Source organism: Tigriopus californicus, chromosome 9, assembly GCF_007210705.1.
Source record: "Tigriopus californicus strain San Diego chromosome 9, Tcal_SD_v2.1, whole genome shotgun sequence".
Lineage (NCBI taxonomy): Eukaryota > Metazoa > Arthropoda > Copepoda > Harpacticoida > Harpacticidae > Tigriopus > Tigriopus californicus.
Genome location: NC_081448.1, coordinates 3,519,903 through 3,536,458, shown reverse-complemented (window position 1 = coordinate 3,536,458; position 16,556 = coordinate 3,519,903). Strand labels below are relative to the sequence as shown.

Here is a 16,556-nt window from a genome sequence, read left to right as displayed (position 1 = left end):
CATTGGCTAGGAAAGTCTTCAGTTGCTCTTTTTGGTGGAGCTTAAGATAGCTAATTAGGAAAATGAATAATGTAGTTGTCATTCAGCCAACAGCACTTAGGGTCAAATTAACTGGTTACAAAGTAATGGATTGATTCATTGCACTGTGATATAAAAGTCAAAACAAGTTATATTTGCAACTTTTAGAATAAGGGCCAGAATTTATGATGTGGGCTTCCTTATCGTTACTGGCATTGGAATCATTGCAGCTGAGGACGAGAAAATTATTCATTTTAATTAACTTTTATTTATAAACATAAATACAGCTTGATCGAAAATCTTAAAGAAGAGGCTGAATCTGTCTTGTGATTTTGAGTCTAATTGGTTGGTCCCTGACATGTCAAAAATACAGTTTCTGTTCATCCCGGGAAAAACTTTCAGCTTGCGACCTCAAAACCCACAACCAATCACAGTTAACGGAACCATTCTCGAACCACTCTCCTGTGTGAGTGCTCTGGGGTTTGAAATACCCAACGACTTAACAAGCAAGCTTCATTTCCGAAAGCTGAACACCACAATAATGCAACGACTGAGCATCCTTGGTCGCCTGAGCCAGACAGTACCTAAACACAAGTTGAAGTCGGTAGTGCAAGGTCTTATAATATCAAACTTAAGATATGGCCAAGCAGTATGTGGTATGTGCCGAATACGCAAAGAAGATCCGAAATCGGAGGTCATGGCGCAGCTCCAGATCACTCTGAAGCGCGTTATCCGCTTTGTGTTGGGCAAGAGTTGGTCAGACATGATTTCTGTCGAGGACCTAATAAAAGACAGTGGCATTCCGTCAAAACATGACCTTACCGCGGAGGTTCTTCCCTTGAAACATTCAAAGCTACGTCGCAAAATATCCCCTTCATATCCGATAAATTATTGCCCGCACATCAAGAACTGGGAATGCAAACGCGACAAGAAAGACCTACCGTCCTTTTCAAACTTGTGGTTGGATATATTGTACCTTTAAGTCCAGAGATTGGGTCAGGATGCTAACTCTGAACAAGTCAATTGTTCAGCTGCATCTTGAATATGCCTTGCCCATTTGGGCCCTAATTAGTTCAGCAGGTTTGCAAAAGGTCGAGCAGGTCCAAAGATGTTTTACCAGAAACATAGAAAGTATGAGAGAGCTCTCGTATTGGGAGAGACTAGAAAGGTTGGGATTGTACAGTATTCAGAGATGGTACGAAAATTTATATTGAATAATTCCTCGTCTTGAATTCCTGGGAATCCCAGTGCTGTAAGGAAGCCCGAAAAAAAGATTGGTGGTCCATTATTTCTTTTGCCCCGTCCTGAGGTGTCTCCTTTTCAGCTTGAATTTGGCCTCTAAAGTTGCTTGAAAACTGGCAACTCGGATGCAACAATGTTCTAAAACGAGAATCGAATCATTTATATCGGCGTTTTTGGCCATATCGATTGACCGTGGGGAATGAATGATTGGAAAATGAAGGTGGCCTTTAACAATGTAAATGTCTCATGACTCTGAGCTCTTTTAGGGTCTTTGCCTCCCCGTAGCAACGTATGATATAGCTTCGCATAATGACATGTATAAGTAACTATGGCTTTCTTTTCTAAGGGAAAAATATTCATGTTTTTGCCTTGTTGGCAAATTGGAAACAAAGCTTTCTCCAAGTACAGTACTGAACGAAGCTAGAACTCCAGCGTGTTTATAGCAACCTTCATCACAACGCCATTCTTTCCGGCCATTGGATTTTTACGACTAACCTTTCGATTAGATTATCAATACTAGAACGAATTAAAAAGACATCTGAGTAAAAATAACGCTGAAATTCAAAGCTTATTTTGAGTGTAGTTGACAGCACTCATTCTAACAAAGAGCTTGACACAAGTTATCAAACAAATACCAGCTATTTCGAAAAGCATGACTAACCTCTTGGCTGCAAAATTCCAAAGATGCACTCCTTGAGCGAACCATTTTGCTCATGGTTTAACAAACGTAAATAAATCTGAGAAAGACAGAGAGGATGTTGCTGAGTCTCATCTCCAAAATGGAGGATATTGCTTTTAGAAAGTTCAGTGGCAACTCAATTCGAAAACGCCGAGCCCTGAAATGCATCTTTTTCGGCTCCCAATCCACTTTATGCAAACAACAAAGAAACACGTTAGAGTTTCCCCGAATATCGAAAAGATCACATTCGCGTCCCAGTTGGTGTCGATAATAACGAGTCTGGCGAAGTTAAGAATACGACGGAGAAGTTTTGATGATATGGGCCGCGGACAATTTCGTTGGTTGTGAACAACTCAACGTATCTAAAATGGACCCTTTCTCCGGTCCACAGATATGGCCAAATCAGTTGACATTGCCTTAGTTGAGTCTACGATATGGGCTTTGTGACAGAAAAGAAGTGTTTTTTTTTGCATTTCCACATCTTGCCAAATTTGTCAAAACTTGAAATCGTATTATTCATGACCAGAGATTAAAGGCGGTAATATAAGTCTTAAAACTGGCGTCGCCGAAGGCTGGAATGATAATCTTCACTTAGGTGGTGGAAACACTCAATGGAAATGGAAGGAGCAAGTCTCAGTTCAGATTACTGATTGAATCAACTAAATGATTATGAGAGGTTGCAAATAGGGTTACCGATAGACTTTTCAACAACGTACGACGTAAGTAGTGGTACGTCGGAAAACCTTGAGTTAACTTATGTTTTAGAGACCTCAAGATTTTAGCTTGATTTTTCGTTCGTCAAAGAGGGGTTGCTTTTTTGCTGAAAAGCATGCCAGGATCGTCATTGATTTGGCGTGTAACGGAGCGTATTTCATCAGTTTCGGTACTTGTCAGGGAATCACACTTAGTGAGTTTAATACTAGTAAACAGCGCAGGACAAACGTGCTGATTTAGTTCAGAGAACCAAACAAGAAGCAAGAAGTCCGTGGATGCAGCGGTGACTGGGCCAGGTCGACCGTGGGGTGTTAGAGCCGGATTGGACTCAAGTGCTAAGGGGGGTTGTGCAAGGGAATGTCCTCGGTCCATACCTGTTCCTGATATATTTTTCAGACATGTCTTCTAACCAGGGATTGGAAAAATCGAGTTTGATCGAATTTCTGCCACTTTCTGCCACAAGTGGCAGAAAATGGGAGAAAGTGGCAGACAATGGCAGACAATGGCAGAAAGTGGCCGAAAGTGACAAAAAATGGCAGAAATGGAAAATGTTCCTCAAATATTGATATTTTTACTGTGTGATGGTTGATTGAACTGATAACAGTTTCCATAGACCGCTTGCGGTATTCATGGCCTAGCCACAACAATCAGTTTTTTTTCATAGTCATCAAAATGGTTATTGAATGCGATGTAACTTTTTTAAATCCAATTGTCATTTTGACTTTAAAAAGTTTAGATCAAATGGCATCCCTGACTCAAATCGCTTGGAGTGGCAAAATTCAAACTCGATCACACTCCAATGACGTTTAGTGGTTGTATCTCACATTTGATGCAAAATGACCATCCCAACGTGTCAAACTACATACAGTTAGGCTTAAAAATTAACGGAAGTGATTGTAAATACTAGAAAAAGATGATTTATAATGATACAAAGAATTCTATTTTCTCCAATTTGTGCCACTTATTTTGGACCAATTTCTGCCATTTTCTGCCACCAATTTCTGCCAGGTGGTAGAAAATGGCTTTTAATAATTTCTCATCCCTGCTTCTAACACTAGTGACCGATCAATTCTTGGAACCTACACAGACAATACAAAGTCGGGTAGAGCTACACGTCCAGGGACAGACGATCATAAAGCCCTACAGGATGACATACACCGGTTAAGCGATTGGGCAGGTGACAACAGTATGCTGTTCAATGTTTCAAAATGCAAGGTCATCATCCACTTTGAATAGAAAAACGAGCATTTCACCAATGAGCTTGATAGGGTGTCCTTGGAGGCAGTAAGAAGTCGCAAAGATTTAGGCATAGAAATTCAGCACAACCTCAAGCCTTCCCTTCATACTGTACATATTGTTAAACGAGCTAACTCAAGTTTTGGCCAAGTGAGGAGAACCTTCTCCCCAAGAACAAGGAAATATCTCGTTGACATAAACACAGCTTTTGTTCAACCTCACCTTGAACATTCCAGTTTGGAACCCCTGGCTCAAAAACGATGTAAGCCAGAAGCGATTGGTGCATATTTTGCCAGGAATGAGTGGCTCATACGAGGAGAAACTCCAGGCACTGGGTCGAACTACCTTTCAGGAAAGAGAGATCGTGGAGACGCCATCCAAGCATTCAAAATGATCAATAAAAAACATAGACGACATAGATGGCAGTAGACTTTTTATGCCTCTAAATCGTGAAGCCTTGTTCGCGAGCGGCAAGGAAGCTCAAAATTCCCCAGACCAAACTTGACGTCAGAAAATTCTCGTTTGGAACAAATTACCGCGAGCAGGCCGAGATTGTCCCACAACAAGCTACTTCAAAGCTTGGTTTGATGCTATGTATACGTAAGGTGGGAATAGCGTCACTCTGCAGGATCTGATGACACTTTGACAGACACATTTCCTGTACAATGCTCCAATGTCTCTGATATAACCTTAATGGTTCTTGGAGACAATTTTTACCCTACATTATATTCCATTTCGAATCAAACAGATTTGATCCAAATGACATCATTAAACTTCAACTGAATATTAGAGCTACAAAGTCATCCACATCACACGTTTTGGCGCATAAACTGTTGAATTACTCTTAGCCAGTCATAGTCTTTCAAAGCAAAACCTTTGGTTTCTGATTTTCATCGCATTTGCAACCAGCCCGTACTCAAAACATCAAGTGCCCATATGCAAAGCAAATAAGCCTAGATTGAATTTGGCCTTTTGTCCTTGTCAGGATGATTTTTTTAATGGCCGAAATGCTAAGAATGTTATGATTTATTCACGTGTTGTTTGGGTGAAATGAAAAATAGCATCCATGTTCTGCATCCATTCAAAATATCAAAATAACAACACGTTAGATCGGTTTGCTTCAAATCGATATTTCAACAATTGGTTGGCTGCGCCTGCTTGCAAACAGTATGCAGTCGGAGTCTTCCAAGAGTGACATTGCTTGAATGAACTTGTGCAACCTTAGGGGCAGAATTTTGGACCGGACCACTTGCCAGGCCAATCTTTAACAACTCGACCACTTCCACTTGACTTCAACCAACAGTATCCGGGGGCATGGAACATACTTGTTTCATGATACGAGTACACCTGGCAAGCTGGTTCCTTTTGACAGGCAAGTTGACACTCAAAATGATTAGCTAAAGGAAAGATTGGCAAACGGGGTGGCCCCAAATCATTTTCCATGTAGCCAAAACCCTTCAGATGACAGCCTGGAATGCAAGTCATAGAGATGTGTTCAAGGTACCATACTTTTCTGAGGTATCATGTCTGGTACTAATCTGAGCCAAGGGTATCTACGATAGACTGAAGTAGATGTCAGAAGACCCGTCACTTGGTTGGAAAAACAACACAATGTCCTGCACAGTCCTGGAGATTGATCACAAACTGTTTCAGTCAATTGTATTGTTGAGCTAACCGAGAGGTTGGATGTCCAATATCCACTTAAGTCTACAGAGGCATGTGTACGGAGGAGTTATCCACCGGTGCATTTGTCACTTTCTTCAACGATCCACTCGTTGTACCATAAGGAATCATAAATATGACTATTTGAGATGAGATTATTTTCCAGTCTTTGGACTATTTTGGTTGATATCAATTATCGTTTTTGATATAAGATTCCTTCAATACCTGGCGTTTTCGATGTGGACAAGCATGGCTTTTTGTAGGCCTGACAAGAGGGGGTTGGTACAAGTATTCAGCCTTGCAACATTTTGGATCATCATTGTTATGTTTTAGTCACCGATAACAATTTACATTAACTGATACTCATGCTCCCACCATCATACTTGCCATAGACATTTTCCCTTATTATAAATACCTCCACAATCGATCAATGTAGTCAACATCCACCATCCGGTACTCATACATGGCACAGCCGGTAGTAGCCGCTTCCAGGCGGAAGAACCTTCCCCCAGACGGCTGAGGACGCCAATGCGGAACTTGGGGCCCAGAAGAGATGTGAGGCCTGCGGGATGGCCGTGGTTGCAACGGGTGGGCATGGTGCAGCGGGATGGCCGTGGTCACAACGAGAGCGTGGTGCGTGCAGAAGGCCCGTGGTTGCAGTGACCTGCCCGTGGGTGCAGCGAAGGTCCGTGGATGCAGCGGTGACTGGGCCATGTTGACCGTGGGGTGTCTGAGTCGCTGGGGGCGGCATCAACCCCTTGATCGTTGAGGACAGGTGGACTTGGTGACTCGGAAAGAGGATGGATCTAAGTCAAACCCTGCAACATGTAGTCAATCCTCCAAGTCACCAAATCAATCTACTATAGTCATCTATACATTATCTATTTTATTTGCATGTTTATCTAGTCAGTTGTTTGGAACAAATCTAGTCATTCCCACGAAACCTGTTGTGATATTTTTGTGCTGTCCCCCCCAATCATACAATCAACAATGCCCATTATGCCACCACCACACTTGCCTTTCAAAGTTCTAATTTTGACTTTGCATCATGCATTCCGAATTTGAAATGAATATTCCTTCGGACAATACTCAGGCTCTTGAACCATCAAATTGGGAAAGAATAACCTCTTTAGTATTACTAGGGTCATTGGGTAGATGAGGAGGCGAACCTAACTTACTTGTGAAGTCTTTGAATTTGTGGCAATTCGTTCCCCTTTGACGTGGGATGGAGTTGCCTCCAGGACAAAGCGACTCTTGATCATTCCAGTCCAATACTTCAAGAGTGTCCTTCTCGCGATGAAACCTTTCTCAGCAGCGCTGTCACTTGGCAATGGCCCAAGGATGAGATTTGGGGCAAAAACTTGGCTCTGAATTGTAAAGTGATTGTTCAAGCTAAAAGATTGAGGCCAAGAGATGAACATAGACAATCAAAAGTACCCGCCATCCACCCCCTCTTTCGGTGATGGAACATTTTTCAATTCAAGTGCTCTTAAATAAGGCAAGCAATTGTATCTCTATTTTTGAGTGCATTCTGTTTTCGCCTGTCGGGTTGAAAATGGGCTTGTTTTTGTTGGGGGCTGTGGAAGCAACGAGAAACTAGTCATTTGACCAGCTTGAATACAATGAAAACAAGAAAGTGCACTAGATGATTTATTCACAAATGGCAGCAGCACATTCTTTAGCATTGAAAAGGTTGTTGTTACTTATTTGCTTGACGTGCTTTTACCACCTATAATATTTAAGATACGGAGGAAAGAACGAGTTCAAATTATTCTTAGTGAAGCCTAGTGGCTACAAAGCACTTGGTCAAGCCATGCCAATGTGTTTTTTTCAGCCTTAACCGAATTGATGCAAGTACATACCCTTTTGTGTTTTAACTCTATCAAAAACACCTTTGAGGATTCCAAAGTGTTTGAATTCAAATTGGCCAAAATCTGAGGGACAAACCCGAGCTGACAGAGAAGCAACCACAATTTGTGGTTCGTGACCCTGTCCCCACCTGAATTGAAGAGTTCACTTGGATCCTGATCAGAGACCAATCCAGTTAGGGCTCCTTGGGCTTCAAGTCCTCGGTCAATGTTGCAAAGAACGTTGCACAAACATTGGCCAGTTGAGGCGTCAGAGGTGAAATAGTTGATCTCGGCGCTCAACTCAGGACATTTGATTTGGCAATTCCCACCACAAACGACATCCTCAATTGTTGTCCAAGTTCGATTGTTCCATTCATAGCTTCTCAAACAACGAACATCTTTTAGGTCCCGTGCTAGAAACCAAATGACGTTGTTTATAGATGTTTCAAATTGGGTGAACTTTTGCACCGACAAGCAATTCATTATCATCAATCATCATTGTTTTCTAATCCATTCACCTGTTATACCTATGGTAGATGAGACAATTGATCGTTTAGGCTAGTGATTTGCTAGTTCGTAGTTTGTCTTTTTCATGAATACATATGTCTGAAGGAGTGCCTAATAGAACTATTTTGATCATACACTGTACTGACTGGCAGTGGTTAGCTTTTTATCTACCTTTTCAAAAAACAGTTTATGCTCAGTTTCTAAAAAAGCAAAAGTTTGTGCTCCCCGAGACTTGATGAATAGATATTGTAAAATGATATCAAATAATGGATTGGAGGTCCATTTGCAAGAGATAGTAGGAACTGAAAGAATATCGCTCAAAGTGTATGATGTGTTTACCTAATAAGAGCAAATATTGCAATAGCAAAATATGAACTTCGTTGAAGCATATGTATTGTTGTATGGGCTTTGAACACCTAAGCTTTTGTCTCTACAGGTTTTAACACATTTACAATACTTTCACCGTTCAATGTGAAATTCAACACTCTTTATTTACTTTCAATGGTGAGCCAAGTAGATCCAATCAAAAGAAAACAGGATACAGCGGTCCGTTCATGATGAATGGTGACTTTGACCATTGAACGTTCTGATTTATAATCAAGGGACGGGACAAAACAAGTGTCTTTACAGACAACAAGACACGTCGTGAAGCATGGACATGAAAGCCCGAGGTAGTGGGCAAAGGGAAATACAGCATTGAATCAGACTTTGGTATGGAAATGGTGCAATTTCGATACTCAAGATGTTTCCTTATTTGTGCTTCAATAATGAAAATGAGATTCAATCCTTGAATTAAACCCTTTTCTTGGTTGGGGATCAAACCCGGTTAATGAGATTTGACTGCTTTTTTAATTTTTTTTCGATGCTGAAAACTACATTTTGGTTACAAAGATTGTCACCTTAGAATGGATGGGTACTTCTTTGACACAGCACTAAAGGCAAAGAAAAAGGAGAAAGAAAAGCATTCTTGAGTAGTAGTGGGAATGAGAAGAAAGGCAGACCATGGAGTCCCTCAGGACTGGACAGGACAGCTTTTGGAATCCTCTCTAGAAGACGTTCAAAGGGTTGCGTTGCCTTCTTATTGGATATTTGATTGGAAGGGAAAAGTTGATTAAACCATGGAGGCCGTGATTAAGCACTCCCTCAGACGGCATTCATCTAACTTAGGGGTAACGCATTGCTCGAACGTCTTCGAGAAGGGCGTTATCAATATTTCTTCTCTAGGCATGAGGGCCTCTATAGGCCGACTTCATTGTTGCAACTAGCCCTCGAGTGTCAACAAACTAATCAACGCACTGTAAGTTAATCTTATTACCATTTGCAATCACGGAGTTTAGTAGGTCCGTGTGGTTCATAAGTTCATTGGTTAATTGTATAATTAATATGTTTTCACATTGGATCAATTACATCTCATGGAACTACAATGTCAAAGCTGGCAAGACTATCAGAGATGCTCATGACCAAGATGACGACGGGTGAGTACACAGAGAGATTTTGAGTGGATGTAGTTGATTTTAAAATCCAACAATTTTTCAAGCCGGTTCTAGCACAGCTTCTCATAATGTTTAAGTTAGTTAACGGGCAAAAGCACCATGTAATGCACTTCAAAATAGTATTAAAGACCAAATAAAACAAAGAAATAGTTTGTGTTAATTAAACAAAGTGTGTCGTCAACCCCACTGAGTTCAGAAGCAACAGCACATTGCTCGGAAGATGAGTCTGTTGAGATTGACAAGATTAGTCAAGTTGAGCGTTTCGAAGATCTTGTAGTCACAGAGCAAGATGCTTTTGAGGCAATCAGGGACTTGAGGCTTTCAAGTTCTCTTGGTCCTGATGGTGTGACATCTCAGTTTCTGATGAGATGCTCACTGGTTCTTGCTCCTGTTTTCTCGTACTTGATGCATTGCATCTTCGATCAGGGCAAATTTCCATCTTCACTAAAGTTAGCTCATGTTGTTCCGATTTTCAAAGGGGGAGATAAGTCACTCCCCAGTAACTACAGGCCGATTTCTCTCACTTCGAATATTGTGAAGGTGTTTGAGAAGATCCTGAAGTTCAAACTTGTTGAATTTATTGACATTCATGATGTCCTTCCTCCTGGCCAGCATGGGTTCCGAGCACATTTTAGCACGGCTACCCAACTGATTGATCATATTGAGCAGGTTATTGAGGGACTAGAGAGCCATGAATCAGTTGATGTAGTTTATCTCGACTTTGCCAAGGCCTTTGACAAGGTAGATCATGGTCGTTTAGTTAACAGGCTCCATGAGACTGGGATCCAAGGTAAGGTTCTCAATTGGTTAAGCAGTTTCGTTTCTGGTAGGAAGCAATAAGGTTAGTGTCCAACAGTGTTGGGAACCTGACCCTTCCGGAGGTGATGTTGGGACACAAGTTGTTCTTCCCGGTCAAGGACTTGTCAACACCCTATTGTCCTTGGCCCGACATCCCTTCGGAGTATTGGCTGTCACACACCTTTGTCCGGCTCCCGAATCGATTTTTGCCATATTTGTTTGACCATTGGAGAGATTTTTGTGAAAAGTTGGTCCAGCAAATTGCGATAAGGCACACTTTGCAAAAACCTCACTGAAAATTGAGCCCTTTAAAGCCACATCACTTAGCAGCTGTTGCTCAATACATTTTACTTCATTTCGTGTGAAAAGGCACCCTAACGTGCTCTCGAAACCTATCATTTAATTTTTGTTATGTTTGGTCTTTAACACTGTTTTAAGGTGTATTTGTGTATTTTGCCCATTAGCTAACTTAAACATTAGGAGAAGCATCAAGTGCGGAATACCAAACCAATGCCAGACTGGCTTCAAAAGTCTTTGGATCTGAAAATCACTTACATCTGCCCAAACTCGCACTGTGAGTAGTCAAAAAACCAATTCATCTAACGGACATGGGGTTTGAATTGGAAAGTGAGGAAGCATTGTGTGAGGTATGTATAGTTAAATTTGCTGCAATTTCCTAATTAAGATGAATGCCTGCCTTTTTGCTGAAGAAGTATTAATAATTCCAGAAATTATGAAGAGTCTGAATAGGAGTCCTCTGAAAAAGTCACAGGCCCGACCAAATTCTCCAAATTGAAGGAAATGACTCAAATAGACTGGGACGCCTTGACCCTGAACTCCTCCCAGCACTACTTTGCATTCATAGCGTATGACAGAGATCGGCACAATATTTGACGGTTGTGATTTAATTGCACTTCCAGTGACATATGCCATGAACAGTGACATATGGCCTGAGATCCAGCAGATGAATGAAAAGGTGTCTTTGTGCTCCTCATTGGGATGAAGCAAGACATGTCAATGTAAAAAAGAAGAAATGACAAGCACTTATTGTACTATATACTACACGTCACCCAACAGATTTGTATTTAGTTCAGAATGCGTGCCATCTTCTGCACTCAACTTCCCTTGAGTGTAATGAAACAGAGTTTTAAGAACCAATGAATATGAAAGGCAAAATTGAAAAGGGCTAAAAAAGTGGGAGGAGGAATGGGACTTCGAAAAGTATTTGGGTGTCGATTTTGTCATTTACCATTGCTACTGCTCTTGATTCAGCAAGTAGCCTATTACGGTTATGAAAATGTACCAGTTTAATCTTTGATCTTAAAAAGTGAGCCTTAGGTTGAATGACTCTTATTGGCGGTATTTCATTATGCTCATACTGAGGGCAACATAATTGGGGACACCTGTCCAAGACTTGGGGTACGGGATCCATAATTTAAAGTTGACTGTTTCATCTGAAGTCAATTATGGTAAATGCAATTTGAATTCAGCATGGCCTTTGACCAATGATACTGGATTATTTTTCTGATTCTTGAGTTGCAGTTCAATTTGTGAGCATTGATTAAGTGGATAATTTTATATGTTGTACCAAGAGGCTCTGTGCTCGCATTTAATTTTTAGTCAGCTGACGCCTTGAATGGCGGACGTGCTCTTTTACCCCTCCAACTTGAATATTAGTCTTTAATGGTTAAGTTGATGACGTAGTATCAACTGTGATATCAGTGAGTGGGGCCACGCCCTCAAAAAGTGGCCCCCCATGAATCTGTGATATGCCCGGTTCAGTGCACCTCTCCTTCCCATCCTTCCTCTTCCCATATCCCCCGGCCAAAGTCTTTTTCAAGACGTGAGCTTTTAGCCCTCCAACACTCTTCCTCTTCCCAATCACCCCTCCCTTCCTTTCCCCCCTTCAATGGCCATAGTGATTTCTCTTTTCTAGGTCGGATTGAACAACTCGGTATCGCGAGAAATCAGCATCGGCGGCAACAGCGGATCAACAAGCGGAGAGGAGGGAGTCAACCGGTGTCGGCCTGCTTCCTGAACTGTCATGGACGGGCGAACATGCTGGGAGTGGCTGGAGCGGGACGGTGTCTCGACAAGATTCGAGGACACGCCTTCACCTTCTTATCCGAGACATGGGTCACCGAGGAGAAATACGAGAGTTGTTTTCCTGGCAAACAGAGCTTAGTAGTTCATGCCAGGAAGCCCGCTAGGCGTGGTTGGCCCAGCGGTGGGTTGGAGCTCTATATTACCACTGTACTTGACCACATTTTCATATAAAAAAATATTCCATCTCCTGTCAGTTTTAACCATCCACTGGCCGTTTCTGATCACCTCCCAATTTCAGTCACCTTCAAGATGCCCAGAAATTTCCATCATCTGGGCGTGACTCAAAATGGGAGGTGCGTGGTCAATGTGCAGAAGTGCACGGCTCAACTTGAGGCCCCGCAGCTATCTATCAAAACCGGGATTGTGACCAATCCAGCTGCAGTGGCCCAAGGCATTTTGCAAGCATTTAAAGAGTCCTCCTCAGTGCAAAGGAAGAGAGGAGGACTCAAGACCCCATGGTTCAGCCCCTACCATCGTGAGCTGAGGGGTCAAATGCTCCAAAAATTGCGAAATGCCAAAACAAGCCAAACACGTGAGACTTGAAAGCAATATGCGATATCAAGAATTGCATATCACAAGTCTCTGCGGAGCGCTGGGTCAGCCCACCAAAGGTTGGAAGAGGAGAACCTACTATCTTCATCGGCCTCATCCTGGATGGTGGGCTTGTACAAATGTGCCAAAAAGCCCGCTACTAACTCGGAGATTCCCGTGAGTAAATTCCTCCTCCACTGTCAAGAACTGTTTCCATCAACATCAGAAACAGTAGCGGAGGAGGTCCAGGGCTGCCCAGAATAACACCACCCACTTTTGCAGCCCTTCACGGAACCAGAGATGGACGTGGCCTTCAAGAAGATGAAGAGCAAAGCCCCCTCAACACCTTCCAACTTTCACTTCTCCGGACCCAAGCTCAGCCACTCCTCCAAGACCTCTTCAGCCTTGCCCTCCATTCTTCTTTCTTCCCACCAGAGTGGACGGAGTCAGCTATCATCTTCATCCATAAGAAAGGGCCCAGGGACATTCCAGACAACCATCGGACCATCGCCCTGGAGAACCCCATCTTGAAGATGATGTCCACCCTACTAGCTGCCCGCTTCTCCAGATTGGACGAGGATAGGGATCTCCTTCCCCAGTTCCAATCAAGGTTCTGGAGAAGTTGCTCAGCCACCACGGCAGCCACTCTCCTCTATGAAATTGTGCATTCCAACATCAGCAACAAGAGGAGAGTGTACGGTTGCTTTGTGGATTTCTCTAAAGCATTTGACAGGGTGGACCGAACGCGGTTATTCCTTAAACTCCAACTTAGGGGAGTTCCGCATTCAATCTGTGTCCTGCTGTCCAACACGTATGGATGCTCCATTCGTTCTGGTGAGGACCTATCCCCCTGCTACTTTACTTCCGTTGGCCTTCCGCAGGGGGATCCACTATCGCCAATTCTATTCAATCTCTATGTATCTGACCTGCCTGAAGCCCTCACACACCAAGGCCCCACCATTAACCATGTTTCTGTTCAATATCTACAATATGCAGACGACCTGGTTCTCTTGGCTGATTCAGCCGTGGAATTGCAAATTGCAAAATTCCACGGTTATTACCAAGAGAACGGCCTTCAAGTCAATAACATCAAGACGAAGGCCATGGTTTTCCATAAAGGTCGTCTGCCCCCCACCTTCTTCCATATCCTTCATAGTCCAATTGAAATCGTCAATAATTTTGATTATGTCGGTTTCACATTCTCCACTCAACTCTCCTTTACCAACCATCTCAAATCATCAATAGTAAAAGCAAAGGCCAGGATTGGATACATGTACAATAGACTTCATATCAAGAATCTCCCCCTTCCAATAGTTCTTCAACTCTTCCGGACCTACATCTCTCCAATTTTCCTTTATTTTGGAGCTTCCCAACTCCGCCCAATCCGCCCTCAAATCCGCCGATGCCACCTACACCAAGTTCCTCAAGCGATACCTCTGCGTGCCCCCAATATGCCAACAATGCATGGACACATTTTCTATATGAAACCGAGCTCCTCATCATCGGGTTGGCAAGGGTATTGTCCAACAGTGTTGGAAACCTGACCCTTCCGGAGGTGATGTCGGGACACAAGTTGTTCTTCCCGGTCAAGGACTTAACACCTTATTGTCCTTGGTCCGACATCCCTTCGGAGTATTGACGGTCACGTACCTTTGTCCAGCTCCCGACCCAATGCCATCAACGACGGGAGCTGACAAAAGATCTGTTCAATCTGACCCACCCACTCTACTGCAATAACCAAGATTTTCATCATTTACCTCTCCCCACTTGTTTATGTACTATCTGCAATTTCCCTCTTCACTTTTTTCATTTGCACTGAACCAATCCTAGTCAAGCTCACGGTGATATCACACTCTAGTCCACTATTTTATCAGTCTTGACCATTTTATTCTTTTATTAATCGATTTTTGTATGTGATATTTATACATACAGTTTTATACATTTTACAATCCGACATGACCAAGAGTCGCAATAAAGTTTTTTATTATTATTAAGTTTTAAATTCTTGGCCGCGAGGATACCCCACTTTGCAAACCCTTAAAAAACTATCTTTCCAGCCCCTCGTCATTACTTTATTTCTCGCTGATGTCTTGTTACTTTCCACTAAGATGACATTCTCTTATTGCAGACCGTGATTAAGGAATTACGACTCTTATTTGTTCTTTAACCCTCAAATTGGTGCATGCAAGCAATCTCAATTGAGTTATCCAACTTGATTTCATTAAGTTATCATTTGAAGGCCAATCTATTTCCCAAGAATACACTTACTACCATCTAATTTTCGGGGGTCTTTCACGTTTCTGTAAGGTAAAAGCAAAGCTATCGCTTGTGAGACTTTGTACTCCAATTTGACCAAGAAAAGAAGACATGAAGATTTGAATTCGTTCGATTAGGAAAGCATTGCTTACTTATGGGTAAAAGTTCTGAACGCATTCGTGTAAACCACGGTCGCAGATTAATTTTGACACACACTGATCAAAGAATCAGTTTAGATTGAGCAAAGCCCATAGTTATGTTTAGTTTTTTCCAATCGAAAACACATCTTATTTGGCAATGAAAATCGAACTCTCAGTCAATCATTCCAGAAGACCACCTACAGACATAAATTGTCCTTTACTTTCATTTTACAACTTAACCGTCATTTGATACTGTCCGCTTGATTTTCGAATAAGGTGCGAAATTATTAAGATGTTCATTCTAGAACCTTTGTTACAGTGGGTAGTTACGCACTATTTAATGATGCGAATTTTTTTTGGCGCAAGTTGACGTTTTCTTGGACAAATCGTTATCAAACGGCGAAAATTTCAATCATCCAACGATCAAGGGCGGAAAACAAAAGAAACAAAATGTTCAATGCCAACAGAATTAAATGATGATGATAATGATGGTTTATTTTGAAAGGACGCAGAATCCGGGGATTCTCTTAATCGACCTTTTTGACAACAAGTGTGTCAGAGATAGATACAAAAAATAAACAAAATATCTGTATGGCGAACGCAAGGTCCACCATCTAACTGAGTCTGGAGATGGTAGTTGACTGGTTTATTCCTCAGAGTTCCTAGCTATATATACGTATCACAGATAGCACAATGTGAGCGAGCATATGCTCTGCGATAAATGTATAAGAAACGAGAAAAATTAAAGCTTACACTGGAGGAGGCAATGGAAAGACTTTGGCTGGGACCTAAACTTGTTACTTTTGTAACCGGCTTTTTGAATGCAATATATTTTCAATGTGTTGTTTTCGTCGGGCATTCTTTGGTTCCTCGCGAATGTGTTGGGTCATATTTTCATTGGCTTGTATGATTCGTATAATGAGGGATTCCTTCACCGGTCGAGAAGGAAATCTCGTCATTGTATCTTGTCTTGTTGGTTTGATATTCAGGTGCTGTAACTCTAGCACACTATTTGCAAGTGAATGGATTGACACGCGAAATTTTCATGAGTTTATACCAAATTCGGACCTCATAAAGTTTCATAAAGTTTATTTTATCTTCAGAGACCTTGTGGTCATGAGGAAAATTATACTGTATAACACGTGCGAGCAAGATGTCATGTGAGTAATACATATTAATTTTTCTTAGGGTCTGTTTGTATCAAACCAATTTTTGAATTCGTTTAGATCTTGACATTCGCGTGCAGTTTTTGGTAGTTTATTCCAAAGTGGGATGACTCGACAAGTGAAAAAGTACTTCCTTGAGTCTAAACTGGCTCTTGGTG

The 16,556-nt window shown here is 41.9% G+C and overlaps 1 long non-coding RNA gene across 2 annotated transcripts; it reads right to left on the bottom strand.

Annotated features, from left to right (window-relative positions):
- Positions 1-4,902: 4,902 nt before the first annotated feature.
- Positions 4,903-10,515, bottom strand: LOC131887206 (uncharacterized). Of its 2 annotated transcripts, none has more exons than XR_009374012.1 (3): positions 10,381-10,515; positions 5,967-7,814; positions 4,903-5,358 (listed from the first exon to the last, which is right to left on the bottom strand). It is a non-coding gene; the product is annotated as an uncharacterized LOC131887206 (long non-coding RNA). The 2 variants fall into 2 exon arrangements; XR_009374011.1 differs by having other exon boundaries at positions 8,405-10,501.
- Positions 10,516-16,556: the final 6,041 nt, after the last annotated feature.